Source organism: Rattus norvegicus, chromosome 4, assembly GCF_021556685.1.
Source record: "Rattus norvegicus strain SHRSP/BbbUtx chromosome 4, alternate assembly SHRSP_T2T, whole genome shotgun sequence".
Taxonomy (NCBI): Eukaryota; Metazoa; Chordata; class Mammalia; order Rodentia; family Muridae; genus Rattus; species Rattus norvegicus.
Window position 1 is genome coordinate 159,394,142 of NC_141537.1, and position 13,576 is coordinate 159,407,717.

General features: G+C 48.5%; 1 long non-coding RNA gene across 3 annotated transcripts; it reads right to left on the reverse strand.

Moving 5' to 3' along the window:
• Positions 1 to 3,662: 3,662 nt before the first annotated feature.
• LOC102553636 (uncharacterized) lies at positions 3,663 to 12,449 on the reverse strand. 3 transcript variants are annotated; one of them, XR_015686989.1, is made up of 4 exons: positions 12,294 to 12,449; positions 9,166 to 9,222; positions 4,154 to 4,226; positions 3,663 to 4,049 (listed from the first exon to the last, which is right to left on the reverse strand). It is a non-coding gene; the product is annotated as an uncharacterized LOC102553636 (long non-coding RNA). The 3 variants fall into 3 exon arrangements; XR_015686987.1 differs by having other exon boundaries at positions 12,249 to 12,449; XR_015686988.1 differs by lacking the exon at positions 9,166 to 9,222 and having other exon boundaries at positions 12,249 to 12,449.
• Between the last annotated feature and the right edge of the window lie 1,127 nt (positions 12,450 to 13,576).

Consider the following 13,576-nt stretch of genomic DNA (forward strand, 5'->3'; position numbering starts at 1 on the left):
GAGAAGTGGAGAATCCCCCTCTCAGAAAAACCTCCATAGACTGCTGGATCCTGCCATGTCCCTCCTCACAGCACAGGAAGATGTCCCCTGTATAGCCAGCCTTGCCCAAGGAGCTAGAAGGCTCTGTGGTGGGTGTCAGAGAAGTTAAAGTGTTAAACTTGGTCCTTAAGAACTCAGGTCCAGGGGGTTGGGGATTTAGCTCAGTGGTAGAGCACTTGCCTAGGAAGCGCAAGGCCCTGGGTTCGGTCCCCAGCTCCAGAAAAAAAAAAAGAACAAAAAAAAAAAAAAAAAAAAGAACTCAGGTCTAGGGCTGGAGAGATGGCTCAGCGATTAAGAGCACTAATTGCTCTTCCAGAAGTCCTGAGTTCAAATCCCAGCAACCACATGGTGGCTCACAACCATCTGTAATGAGATCTGATGCCCTCTTCTGGTGTGTCTGAAGACAGCTACAGTGTACTTATATATAATAAATAAATCTTAAAAAAAAAAAAAAAAAAAACCTCAGGTCCACACCACCCACACCACAAGTCCCCCACCCTCTACCCCAGCAAGAATCCTCGAGATCACCCAAAGCACACAAACAAACACTCTGACCGGGACTGAACAGCTCCAGAAGCAACTCCAAGGAGTTCGGGAGCCTCAAGCCACCCAGACTTTAGGAAGACAGAGTGCTGTTCCCATTGTGGCCAGCAGAGGGCGCTACTCGCCAACTGCTGCCCAGTCCAACTCTATTTCAAACAACACCTAGGCTACACCACAGCCCATGCATACACACACTGCCCCTTCACAAGCACACAAGCTCACATTAACAGCCTCACAAGACTGTGTCCCTCACTTAAATCGACCTCCATTCACCCTTACAAGGAAGAGATGGTTGTCAAGGGGACCAACATTTGAGTAAAGAAAAGACAAGAAAAAGGTCAAGGATCACAGATATGGTAACTCCCGCCCCTAATGGGAAACTTCCTGCAGCATTGGCTTTGGTCAGTGAAGACTTAGATCCCAGAAACATGACCAGGAATTCTGAATGCTTATTTCCATAATCTATGAAGTGGCTGCACTGACAAGTTAAGCCTTTGCTCCCCAAGCCCTGAGACCAAAAGTCAAAATGGGAAGCCCCTTGTCCTCCTCACCCTGGGGTCTCAGCTCCCAGGGCTGGCCAAGACCAGCTATGTGAGCATCTGTGCTTCTCAACAAGTACTGTCTCCCTCACCAGGAACTACTTAGATTCCAAGGGGACAAAATAGGCTAACTTTCTATAGTCAGCACGAGGGGGCTTACAGCCTAATTGAGTGTGCCAGTCATCAAAGGAAATACCAAGAATACTCCTTCTCCTAGAATTCTATGAACTGTCTACGTACTGTCATTCAGCCGTGTACTGGGAACAGAATGTACACAGGGAAACACTGGCTGTTGCTATTTGAGTTTGTAATAAGTAGAGATCTCCTAAATGGGCGAAGAGCATTGTATTGTACGGATACGGACAGAGCATCAAAGGCCAATACAGATGAGATGTCACTGAGGAAGTATTCATGCCAAAGTATAAGTGACTGATCTCCAGAGAAGGGGAGTTAGTCAGCAGAGCTCCCTACCTGAGCTGTCCAGAAAGGAAACTTATCTAGGATGAACTGGATGAAGGGGAATTACAGCTCCCCAGCCTGAACCCTAAGACCATAATCCCCAGTGTAATCCACTCCCCTCATACCCAAGAAAGATACTAAGCCAGCATGGAGTGGCTGGGGCGTACATACTTCCGAATGTGGTTGCCATTCACTCTTGCCTTCCTGACAACTAAGGGGAAGGAGGGTCCTGTTTTGGCCAGACTCATCAGCCTTCAGACCATACTGCACAATATGCCCAGAACATGTTCACGCCTGCAGCCAAGACCACCACTGGGCCTTGGGCTTCTGCAATCCTCCGGTGTTAACTGAGCCAATGTCCCCCTGTGCTCCCGGTTCCCTGCCTCTTGTGCTGAGGTACAGAGCCAGTAACATCCCCTTGCCCTGGAGTTCTCCTGTTTTCCTCTTCGCTGAGGGTTCCCTCCACATCTACAGACTCCTCAGGATGGTCTTTCCACACTAGACAGCTTCTAGCTCTCCTTCTGTCCAAGCCTGAGTTAGAAGCTTCTTGGTCTCTGAGTGTTGGTTGCCTTCCTGTAATTTCAAGCAGAGTGTCCACACAAATGGGCCCAGAACACTTTTCCTCCAACAAAAATCCACACAGGCTGCATGATTTGTTCTGTCATGCCTGTCGTCTGCGTGGAGAGTGGAGAAAGGCCTGGCTGTGTGTAAGCCCGAGTGGATGTGTGTGGTTGACAAGGGCATGGCCATATCAAGGGCTCCAATGCCTGGGACCCATGGGAAATGGCAAAGCCTTCCTCCTGGTCCTATTGCAAATGGTGACAGTGTGTGTAGAAAATGCCCGCCATAGTTTTCTCCTCCCAGATGATTTTGGCCCGAAGATGGAGCCCTTACAGCAGTGGTTCTCAACCTTCCTAGTGCTGCAACCCTTTAATACAGTTCCTCAGCCACAAAATTATTTTTGTTGCCACCTCATGACTGTAATTTTGCTACTGTTATGAACTGTAATATAAATATCTAACGTGTAGCTATACGATATGCAATCCCTGTGAAAGGGTCACTCAACCCCCAAAGGGGTGGCGACTCACAGGTTGAGAACTGCGTCCTACAGAGCCCACTCCTGTGGAGATCAGCTAAACCTGCATCCTTGGTTAGGCTGCATACCATAACCCCTGTCCCCTCTGTACATCCGCCTGCAACAACCTCACCTCCCTATTCAACAGTGTAAAATCACACACTGAGCTTCCCTGACGCTGAGAGGGTGACCTATCTGAGAGTCCAGTTCACCCTGAGGCTTCCCATCTGTCTGCGTCTGTCTGTCTGTCTGTCTGTCTGTCGGCTCCCCCACTGTACCAGTCTCTGGAGCTTTGCTAGGACATGGCTCTTCTGTTGTGGTGTGTGTGTGGACATGTCTCAGTGTTAGAGTGTCCTAAAGCCTCCCTGATAGCCAACCTCTCCTCCCCCTCCCCCCGCCTCCTTTGTGGCGGTTTAGGCTTCTACACTGGCCTAGGCAAGTGGCCATGGCAAAGCTAAAAGCGTCCCTGGACAAGTCACTGTTGAGATCACACCAGATGATCCTGGGTAAGTTCCTTCACCTTGGAGCTTGTCTTCTTCTGCTCTGCTTACTCACGGGAGATCCACTCTCGTGCCTTCCATCCCTGTACCTGCCCCAGTTGGGTTCCTCTCTCGATTCCTGGTTATTTTAGGAAAATGCTTGCTCCACCCCCTTGACACAGCTGCAAGGAAACCATCGTCATCTTCTGTGTAATAAAAACATATCCTTCGGGTCTCCCGAGCCACGAGAACACATGGCAGCTAGATGCCAGCGCCCCTCTCTGTGAAGTTGCTCCCCACTCATTCCGTGGTGGCCACTGTACTTCTGAACAGCACAGATGAGACGGGGTGGACTGTCCGCAGGTGAATTTACCAGAGTCATAATGGGGGGGGGGGGGCAACAGAGAGATACACAGCTCAATGGCTGACACCCAAACACAGCTTCACTCGTGGTCTCGTCTTTGGGGGGAAGGGATGGTGCAGGGTATAATAGAACGCCCTCCAGTTGACAAGCCATCCACACAGGCAGTGGGTTAAGGAACCTTTAATGAAAATCTTCTCTGCAAGAGGAAGGTCTTCACATGGCTGTTAGGATGTGGGCCGTGTAGGTTTAGAACGTGTGCCTTTAGCAATCTTCTCATGGAAGACTCTTGAGACACACTCTGGCTGGCCTCCACGAGGCCAGAAGGGCATCCTGCCTGAACTTTCTCTAAGGTGCTCTGCCTCATGCCTCTTCATCAGCTCCTTGTGCCTTTTAAATCTTTGCCGTCGTCACCTCCTCCTGATTTTGATCTCCTATGGGTCCTGTCAATCTGACCTATCCAGCTACTAAAGAGCGGGAGGTGAAGAGTCCCTTCAGACTCGAGAAATGATTCCTGAAATGTTGTCTTTGAAGTTCCCTCCACAGGCCATCTCCTGAGGGACAGAGAAAATAGAAGTGGAACTGTCACTTCCACAGCTGTTACTCTGGAAGGCCCCCCGACCAGATCTCATCCAGGGCGTGCTTCCCAGCGTGTCACCTGTTCTGAAGGTCATAGTGCACTGGTTCTCAATCTGTGGGTCCCGACCCCCTTCAGGGGTTCACCTATGACCCTGGGGGGTGGGGGGGGAACAGTGAAAAATACAGGGAAAAATCAGAAAACACAGATGCTTACATTATATTTCACAACAGTAGCAGAATTGCCGTTATGAAGTAGCAATGAAAATGACTTTAGATTCGGGGTCACCACAACATGGGGAACTGTATTAAAGGGTCACGGTGTTAGGAAGGTTGAGAACCACTGCTATAAATAGTCTTCAGGAGGCGTCGTGTGGCTGGTGGAAGCTTGTGAGGGTTGTGCCCACTGCTGTCCTCTGGCCTGCTCTCTCTGCCCACCCCATAACTGCTGCAGTGTGAGCAGACACTACCTCCGGCTCCCACCGCCATGGCTAAACCACTTCTCTGCACTCTCCCCACCTTGGTGGGCTGAATCCCTCTGAAACGAAAGCCAAAGGGAAGTTTTCCTCTGCTAAGTTGTTTCCGAAGGTTATCTCCATGGTGATAAGAGTAACAAATATGGCTGAAAAAGAACCCTGGCCTCTGACTCTTTTTGTTTTGTTTTGTTTTGTTTTGTTTTTCCCTATCTCAAATCTTGCATAATTCCAACTCCCAAGTGTCCTGTGGAGAGGCCCACGTCTTGGAAACAGACCTCCTGCCCAGTCAGGCTTTCAAATGCCTAAAGCCTGAGCAGTGGGAGCGTATTGGGGACCCTAGGCTAGACCACCCTTCTAACCACTCCTGATTCCTGACTCCAGCAACTGTGTAAAGTGATACAGGACACTCATTTTAAACTAAGGGAAGAGACAATTCATTACCCAACAGATAGCCAATGTTTGAATCCCATCCCACGTGGCTCTTTCCCAGCCTCGGGAGTTACAAAACCAGCAAAAGAATGGGGTGGGGATGACTTGGGATGAGAAAAACACGTCCAACCACAAACGGCTACAGCCCCCTCTCTTCCTCACTGGAACCCCAAACACCAGCCTTTTTATAAGCCCAAGGAGACTTTACCCTCTCAAGGCTTTTAAGAAAGGTAGCCTCCCCCTTACCCACTTCTGCAAGCGCGGTCTGCCCCAGTGATGTTAGGGGTCCCAGGTCCCCTCCTCCCCACCAGGTAACAGTAAAAGGAGTGTCTGGCATTTCAGGTGGCTCCTGTCCTCCTCCTGCATGTGTGCTCTGTGGCATCAACAGGGCCTAACGAACAGCAGGGTGTCAGAGGGTGGGGCAGAGATAGGAGGCCACCCCAGATAGCAGCAGGTCTGGAGCTGGTGAGGTGTTCCACAAAGGGTGCAGTAGCCAGACAAGAAATGGTAGTGCCCTAACAAAGGCTTCTGAAGCTAGATTTAATGCCTGGAGGGAGAAAGATGTTACGGGCGCTTGACTTCATAGCACTCAACACGGCAAGCAGTAGTGTCCCAACCTGGCAACTGGCAACAGGCAGGAGCCTTTTTCTGTCAACTCATCCACTCACAGGGCTGCCCCTTCCAACAAAGGGATCCCGTCAAGGAAGCGGTGGTGTCTGGTCAGTAGGACATAATATCTGACAGGTTAGGGAGAATTTCTTTTGGCTTGTTGTTCAAGGGACATCAGTCCGTTAATGGTAAGGAAGGCGTAGGAACTAGAATGGCTTAGTCCATGGCGTTGGGAGCTTGGGGCATGGCTTGTTCACTTCTTGGGAGATGGAAAAGCAGATATAATCTTTAAGCCTTACCAGCCCCACTTCCGCTAGCTAATCTACACCACACATTCCAAAGGTTTCCCAGTCTCCCCAGACTGTATCATCGTGGAGGACCATGTTTTCAAACACATGAACCTATGGGGAACATCTAGACCGAAACTATAATGGTACACGGCGATGGGTAGGCATGGACTGCTGGCTAGAACTCGCACTATAGAGTCACAGGCAGAGCATAATTACACCAGCATCACTAACCTCCACTGCCACCCTCAGACCTTGGACCTGCCCACACACCACCTTCTCTTCCTCCCTCAACAACAAGGTCAATGCTTGGTACCCACTTCCCTGCTCTGGTCCACACCCACCCCAAAGGCAGAAGTCGGAGCTGACAGGCCAGGGCCTGCACTAGCTCTGAGGATGCCAAAAACTATGAAGTCCTTCCCTCAAGGACCTCCCAGACCTGTGGGAAAGACAGACAAGTGGACAAGTGGATATCATGCATTTAGATACTCAAGTGTCCAATAAACACAGGGGAACTAAGGCCACCTTGAGTCAGGCCTTCCAAAGGAATAAGTGTAAGGAGAGAAGTAATAATAACGGTGCCTGGCCATGAATGCTACTCGCCAGGTATTTACTCCTTAAGAACCACGTCACAGGGGTTAGATAGGTGGCTCAGTGGTTAAGAGCTCCTGCTGCCCCTGTTGTCTTCCAGGGGACCAGAGTTCAATTCTCAGCACCACCCATGTCCAATTATTTATAACTGCCTGTGACTGCAGCTCCAGGAGATCCTGTGCTGTCCCCCACCACCGCCACCGCACACACATAAATAAAAAGAAATCTGTCGGGGTTGGGGATTTAGCTCAGTGGTAGAGAGCTTGCCTAGCAAGCGCAAGACCCTGGGTTCAGTCCCCAACTCCGAAAAAAAGAAAAAAAAAGAAAAAGAAATCTGCTATAAAGAGCCCTGTCACAGCTAGGCCCAATGGTGCACATCTGAGAGGTAGGGTGAGGGGAGCCACAAGTCGAGATCATTCTTTGCTGCATAATGAACTTGGGCCATCCCCAGTATGTTAGACCCAGACGGTGTGTGTGTGTGTGTGTGTGTGTGAGAGAGAGAGAGAGAGAGAGAGAGAGAGAGAGAGAGAGAGAGACTAAATGCCTTTCTTTGTCTCCATTTTACAGTTAAGGAAACTGAGGAGCAAGTTTCCGTCATTTACTAAGGTTATATATAAAATAAAAGGAATTGACTACCCAATAACCCCGATTTCTGAGCTATTACCAAAGACACAAATGTAGAGTGCATCGCTAGTCTCTACCACTAGGTGGCAGTAGTATCCGCCGCCTCTTTTTTTTTTTTTTTTTTTAATCTCTAACTTCAAATATCCCTATGGTGCAGTACTGCTCCTGGTTGGGAACCACTGAGCTAGCCATTTTTCTCTCTTATCTTCATAAACTAGTAATGAAGCTTATTGTTCACCAAGGACCAGGCGTCCTCCTAAATAATTTAGGTTATTAACTCATTTAATCCTCACAACAGCTCTTAAGTGTGAGCTTCATTGCTCTGTGTTCTACGGAGGAGGACAGCAGTAGCACGGAGGTATAACACACATTGGAGACAGTCCCAGAGCTTCTGAGTCGTGGTGCCTTGGCCTGAGCCTGTTGAATGTGGCCTGGAGCCGCTGCCTTTAGAGCAGTAGCGGGCTGTTTTTTTTGTTGTTGTTGTTGTTTGTTTGTTTGTTTTTTTACCTCTTGTGACAGAAGGACATGGCAATGGGGGTGGGGTGAAGGGTCGTGAGAAAGACAATATAAGATTATTAGTGAGGGTGTCGCACATGAGCGCAGCCAAACAGAACAGAAGTAGGCTGAGGAAAGAAAACGAGAACACAGTTACTGAGGAAGAACCACTCAGGACAGACAGACAAGCCGCTCAGAGGGCCCGTGCACTGAGAAGGTTTCAGGTGGGAAGGGTGCGATTAGCTTTTAGGCAGATAATGGCAGAGGGTGGGCTCCAGTGCTAAGACTCATGGTTGAATTTTAGGGGGTTGATTTGGACCCACCTCTGAGTGTCCATGACTTAAGTCAATAATTGGAGACAGCATGCGGAACAAGTCCTCAGAGCCAACCTGTCTCCCATGCCCTGGCCTGCTCACACCCCTAATGCCGGTACAGAACAGAAGCCCAGGCTCACAGATTGACTCCAGCCACCTAAGTCCCTGATGTTATCCTGGATCTCACTTCAACCCTAGTCCTGGACCCAGAAGCCCCAGAGGGTCCTGGCCCCGGAGTTAGGCTTGGGAAGTAAAGCCAGACTGAGCTGGTTAGACGGCTCAGCCGAGTAAGGGCTTTCGCCTCCATGCCTGATGGCTTGCGTGTGATATCAGGACCCGCATGGTAGAAAGAAAGAAGTTACCGCCTCAAGTTGTTTTCTGATTTCCACACATGCTATGTGGCATGAGTCTCAGGCGTACGCGTGTGCGCGTGTACACACACACACACACACACACACACACGCGCGCGCACGCACGCACGCATGCACACACACACACACACGTTGCCAAAAAATAAATAAATAAATAAATCAAAGGTAGGGATGGAGTGGACACTGCCTTAGGCCCCTCCACCCAGTCACTCTTTTGGCCCTTTGAACTGGACAGAGCTAGAAACTCCTCTCCCAGTGAAAGCTACAGGAAACCCTTTCTCCTGGGCCATCCCCTCATGGAACAGGAGGTGGCAGCACCAACATGGTTTTTAAAGTAAAATCAAAGCTGAAACTCGAATGTGTTTCTGCCCTTCCTGGACTTACACCCACACAGCACCCTCTCTGCTTTCGACCTGTCCTCCTCTCCTGCCCCTGCCCTTTGCCCTTCTTAGTTAATGAGAAACAAAAGCCAATGGACCCAGATACAAACTTAGAAGGTGAGAGGAAGCATCAGAGGTAGGGGGATATCAGTTTGTTGTCAGACATATCCCTGGTCTCTGGAGCCCACTGTCCTGACACACTCGGTTCCCCAAGATTATATCTAAGGTGGAAAAGTTCCTTGTGACCAGAGATCTGACTCGCCGGTTAAGGGCACTTGCTGCTTTTGCAGACACGGTGCTCCATAACTCCAGCTCCATGGTATCTGACACCCTTTTTTAACCACCCGAAGTATCAGATGCATACGTATGTGTTGTACACACAGACAAAACATTCATGCATATAGAATAATTTCTTAATTTTTTAAGTCCCTCATTAGTGGTCTCGGCACCTGGGTAACTTTGAAGCTAGCCTGGGCTACCAAATGAGGGAAAAAAGAAATTCCTGACTTCCTCCTCACCTCAGTTAGACGGGACCATTATCCAGTCACAATGATGTATGGTGTTCTGTCTTCCTCCTGTGGAATTTTAAATATATTCATATATTTGGGGGTGGGGTGCACATACACACACACACATACGTGAACCAGGGTGAACCCATAGTGGGTCCTCACCCTCCACCTGGTCGAAGCAGGGCCTTTTGCTTTTACTGCTGTGTGCGTGCTCCAGGCTGGCCTGCCCATGAGTTCCATCTGTCCTCTCACTGTGGAGACACTGCGATTACAGATACGTGTCGCATGGGCTCTGGAAGATGAATTCGTGTCATTGGGGCTTGTATGTGGCTAGCTAGTGCTTTTACTTGCTTAACCGTCTTCCCACCCGTTTTCTTGTTTTGTTTTTGTTTTTGCTTTGTTTGGCTCTTTGAGCTCTAGTCTCCCTGGGTAACCCAGGCTAGCCTCAAACTCACAATCCTGCTGCTATGGCCTCCCATGTTCTAAAAATCACAGACGTTTGTCCACACCCCTTTGTCTACAGTTATGACTTTAAATATTTATGTATATAAAATACTTAAATATAGCTTCAAACTTACTTTACTGAGTGAGTCAGCATTATGGAAATTTCGCTTTAAAGGCTTCCTTCATGTATAAACCCTGCCATGACACAACTACTTCAGTTTGTCTCGTGAGTGTTGCCTACATTTGAGAACATAGTGTATTCACAATTTTATACTCCACAGGCCTGAACTCCCCTCTCCCCCCACCCCCATGCCTGGCGGGCTTCCTTTTTGCCAAGAATCTGTGTGAGCTCAGGTCAAGAGCACTTTGTGCTCTTTAGTGGCTGGCATTTGGATGAGGGAAACACACCAGGATTGTTACACAGGACTGCTATCCAACACATCAGGGGGTGTGTTAGACTGAGATGACCCCTCCCAGATTTCCTGAGCCCGAGCCCTTTGGAAGGATTCTGTCCCGGGAGACCAGTCGGTCCCCAGCAAGTCAGGGTAGTCCAGTGGCTGTGACAATTCATCTTCCTTGTGACCCTTACTGGATTTAGAGTTACATGGGAGAGCGTCTCCCTGCAGCTGTGACAAACCTCCCAACAGAAGCAACCTAAGGAGTTATCCTGACTCACAGTTGAAGGCTGCAGCCCATCAAAGCAGGGAGGTCGAGGCAGCAGGGGCTGGAAGCAGCTATTCACATCCTATCTGCAGTCAGGAAGCAGAACAACGAAGTCCTCACAAGCTGGCCTCCTTATTCTACAGCCCAGAACCCATACCCAGGGAACGGTCCTGCCCACAGCCAAGACGGGCAACACACGCATTTAATCCCAGCACTCAGAAGCAAAGGCAGATGGATCTCTGTGAGTTCGAGGCCAACCTGGTCTACACAGTGAGTTCTAGGAAAGCTGGGGATTAGCAGTGAGACCCGTCAATCAATCAATCAGTCAATCAATGAGATGGATCTTCCCACATCGATTAATGTAACCAAGAAAATTCCTTGTAGGAGTTTCTTTTACCCAAAACTTCATGTTGTATGTAATTTACAAAACTGGATAGATGGCCAAAATTAAAAATCTATGGAACAAGCTGAACGGTTCAGAGGAAAACAGCCCAGTAGGTCAACCATGCATCCACCCCACTGAACTGTTATGACAAAGTATCACAGACTTAACAGAAACTCACTTTTCCTAGTTCCTCCATGGATGTGAGGTCCCTGGTCAGGGTCTCAATCTAATCTCAGGTTCTAGTGAGGACCTTGTCTTGGGTTGAAGATGGCTGCCCCTCGTGTCTTAGACACTGGACCGAGATAACCCCTTACAGATGTCCCAGTGCCCAGAGCTTCGTCTCTTAGGTGACTCTCATGGAGATGTGCCTCCGGGTGTGATAAAGAGGTTAAGACCCACCCTGGATGTGGAAGACACTTTCCTAAGGACCGGGGGGCCTGGACAGAGTAAAAGGCATAAGAGTAAAAACCATTGAGTCCTCAAATTCCCCTACCATCTTTCTGGTCCACTCTACAGACCAAGCCACCCTGCCTCCATGCCTGCTCTGCTCTTCCTGTAAACCCAACCTTCATACCTTCCTAAAGTTCATTTGTGCCAGGCGATACCCACAGAGCAAGAAGAATCATGACATGTTCCCTCTGTCAGAAACGAGTCCCTCAGACTAAACAAGGCCGGGGTTCAGAAGTCCTCTTTGACTGTGTATCATCCTTTTAACTTTGTGTCTCTCCCTCCCTTCCCCCTCCTGGTCCCCTGTTGGTGTTAAGCAGCTAATCTCAGACTTCACACCTTACAAGTCCTTGAGAACCCCGAAGAGCTTTTGCTTATGTAAATCCTATGAATTCATAGCCATTGGGCTGCAAATGCCAATGGAAAATTTTAAAATCCAAAAAAATATGCACATTCCTCCGGTTATCAGGGGTGAGTCACCCCACATCCTGTGGCCTTGGATGCGGTCCACTGAACACTTAGGAGGACATAAGAGAGAAGCAAATAACATCTTGAGGTTTTTGTGGAAGTCATTTTGACCCAGAGAAAGGTTCTAAAGAACCCCTAAGGCTTCCCCAACTACATATGGAAAGACATGGCTCTTTGGAGAACCACTGAGCAAGGATTACAGTATACTTCCTTAACCCCCAAGTCTTCAAAGGTTATGTCTACTTAGTCATAACCATACAACATAGTGGCACAGCTTTGCTCTAGGCGGATATAAGCATTTTAAAGACATTAAGAAGAAAAGCACGGGTGCTTGAGAGATGGCTCAGTGGTTAGGAGCACGGACTGTTCTTCCAGAGGTCCCAAGTTCAATTCCCACCACCCACATGGCGGCTCACAACCATCTGTAATGGGATCTGACACCCTCTTCTGGTGTGTCTGAAGACAGTGACAGTGTACTCAAATAAATAAATAAATCTAGAAGAGGAGGAGGAGGAGGAGGAAGAGGAGGAGGAGGAGTAGGAGGAGGAGGAGGAGGAGGAGGTGGTGGAGGTTGGGGCTGGAGAGATAGTTAAGAATGCTTGCTGCATTCAGAGGATCTTGTTCCTGTCGCAGCACTCACTCCAGGTGGCCCACAACCACCTAGCATTGGAGGATCTGATCTTACCCACAAACCCACAGCCTCTCTCTGCTCTTGGGCCGCTCTCATTACCCTTCCTCTCTAAGGATATTTTCTCAGCAATTCTGTCTCATGGTGCAGGTCTGCTGGTGACAACATCGTCCTAGTTCATCTGAGTCCTGGAAGATTTTTTTTCTTTTTCAGATGGTCTCAGGATTGACTCAGGCTGGCCTCACACTCATGATTCCCCTCCACAGTCTGCCAAGGGCTTAGATTACAGGTGCCTTTTACATCACTAGCTCTTTCTGTAGCATCATAAAGATGATGTTTCTGGGGTTGGGGATTTAGCTCAGTGGTAGAGCACTTGCCTAGCAAGCGCAAGGCCCTGGGTTCAGTCCCCAGCTCCGAAAAAAAGAAAAAAGAAAAAAAAAAAGATGATGTTTCTGCTCTAGATTGTTCAGAGAATAAAACATTGACATTGTATGCAGTGTGTCGTGTTTCTCTAGCTGCTTTGTTAATTCACTCACTCATTCATTCATTCATTTGGTCCCAATATTTAGGGAACTGAGGCAGGAGGATCAAGAATTACATAGTGAGACCCTGTCTCGGAAGCCAAAAGCAACAAAAATGGTCTTGGTAGCATAATTCCATGACTTACAATTCCAACACTCGGGCTGTGAATGGTAGAACATAAAGAATTCAAGGCCACAAGCCTGAACTGTAATATGACCCTATCTAAAACATGTTTAAATTAAAAATAAACCAACAACAACCAGGCAAGCTGACCGATGGCACACACTTTAGCTCTAAGTCTTGGGAGGCAGAGTCAGGTAGATCTCTGAGTTTCAGATTAACCTGGTCTACATATTGAGTTCTAGGCCAAACAGAGCTAAATCGTGAGACCGTGTATGGTGCATTGAATAGTATGGCTCCCATAGACACGTGTGTTGGAATGCTTGGCTCTAGGGAGTGGCGTCATTAGGAAGTGTGGCCTTGTTGGAAGAAGTGTGGGTAGGATTTGAGCTCTCCTATACTCAAGCTATGTCCGCTGGTACAGTCAGTCTCCTTCGACTCTCTGCTAATCAAGATGTAGAACTCTCGTTTCCTTCTCCATCACCAAGTCATGCTACCAAGCTTCCTACCGTGATGATAAAGGACTAGACCTTCACTGACTATAAGTCAGCCCCAATTAAATGTTTTCCTTTGTAAGATTTGCCTAGAATGTAGGAGCAGAGGACTAGGGCTTGCTCAGCTTGTGACACCCGTCTGATTCGTACACTTCATGTATTTCCTTCTTTAGTACTAGAATTTAAGTGGGGCTTGCTTTTTCACAGCACAGCTTTACGCAGAACACTAACGGTACGCTTCTTATTTTA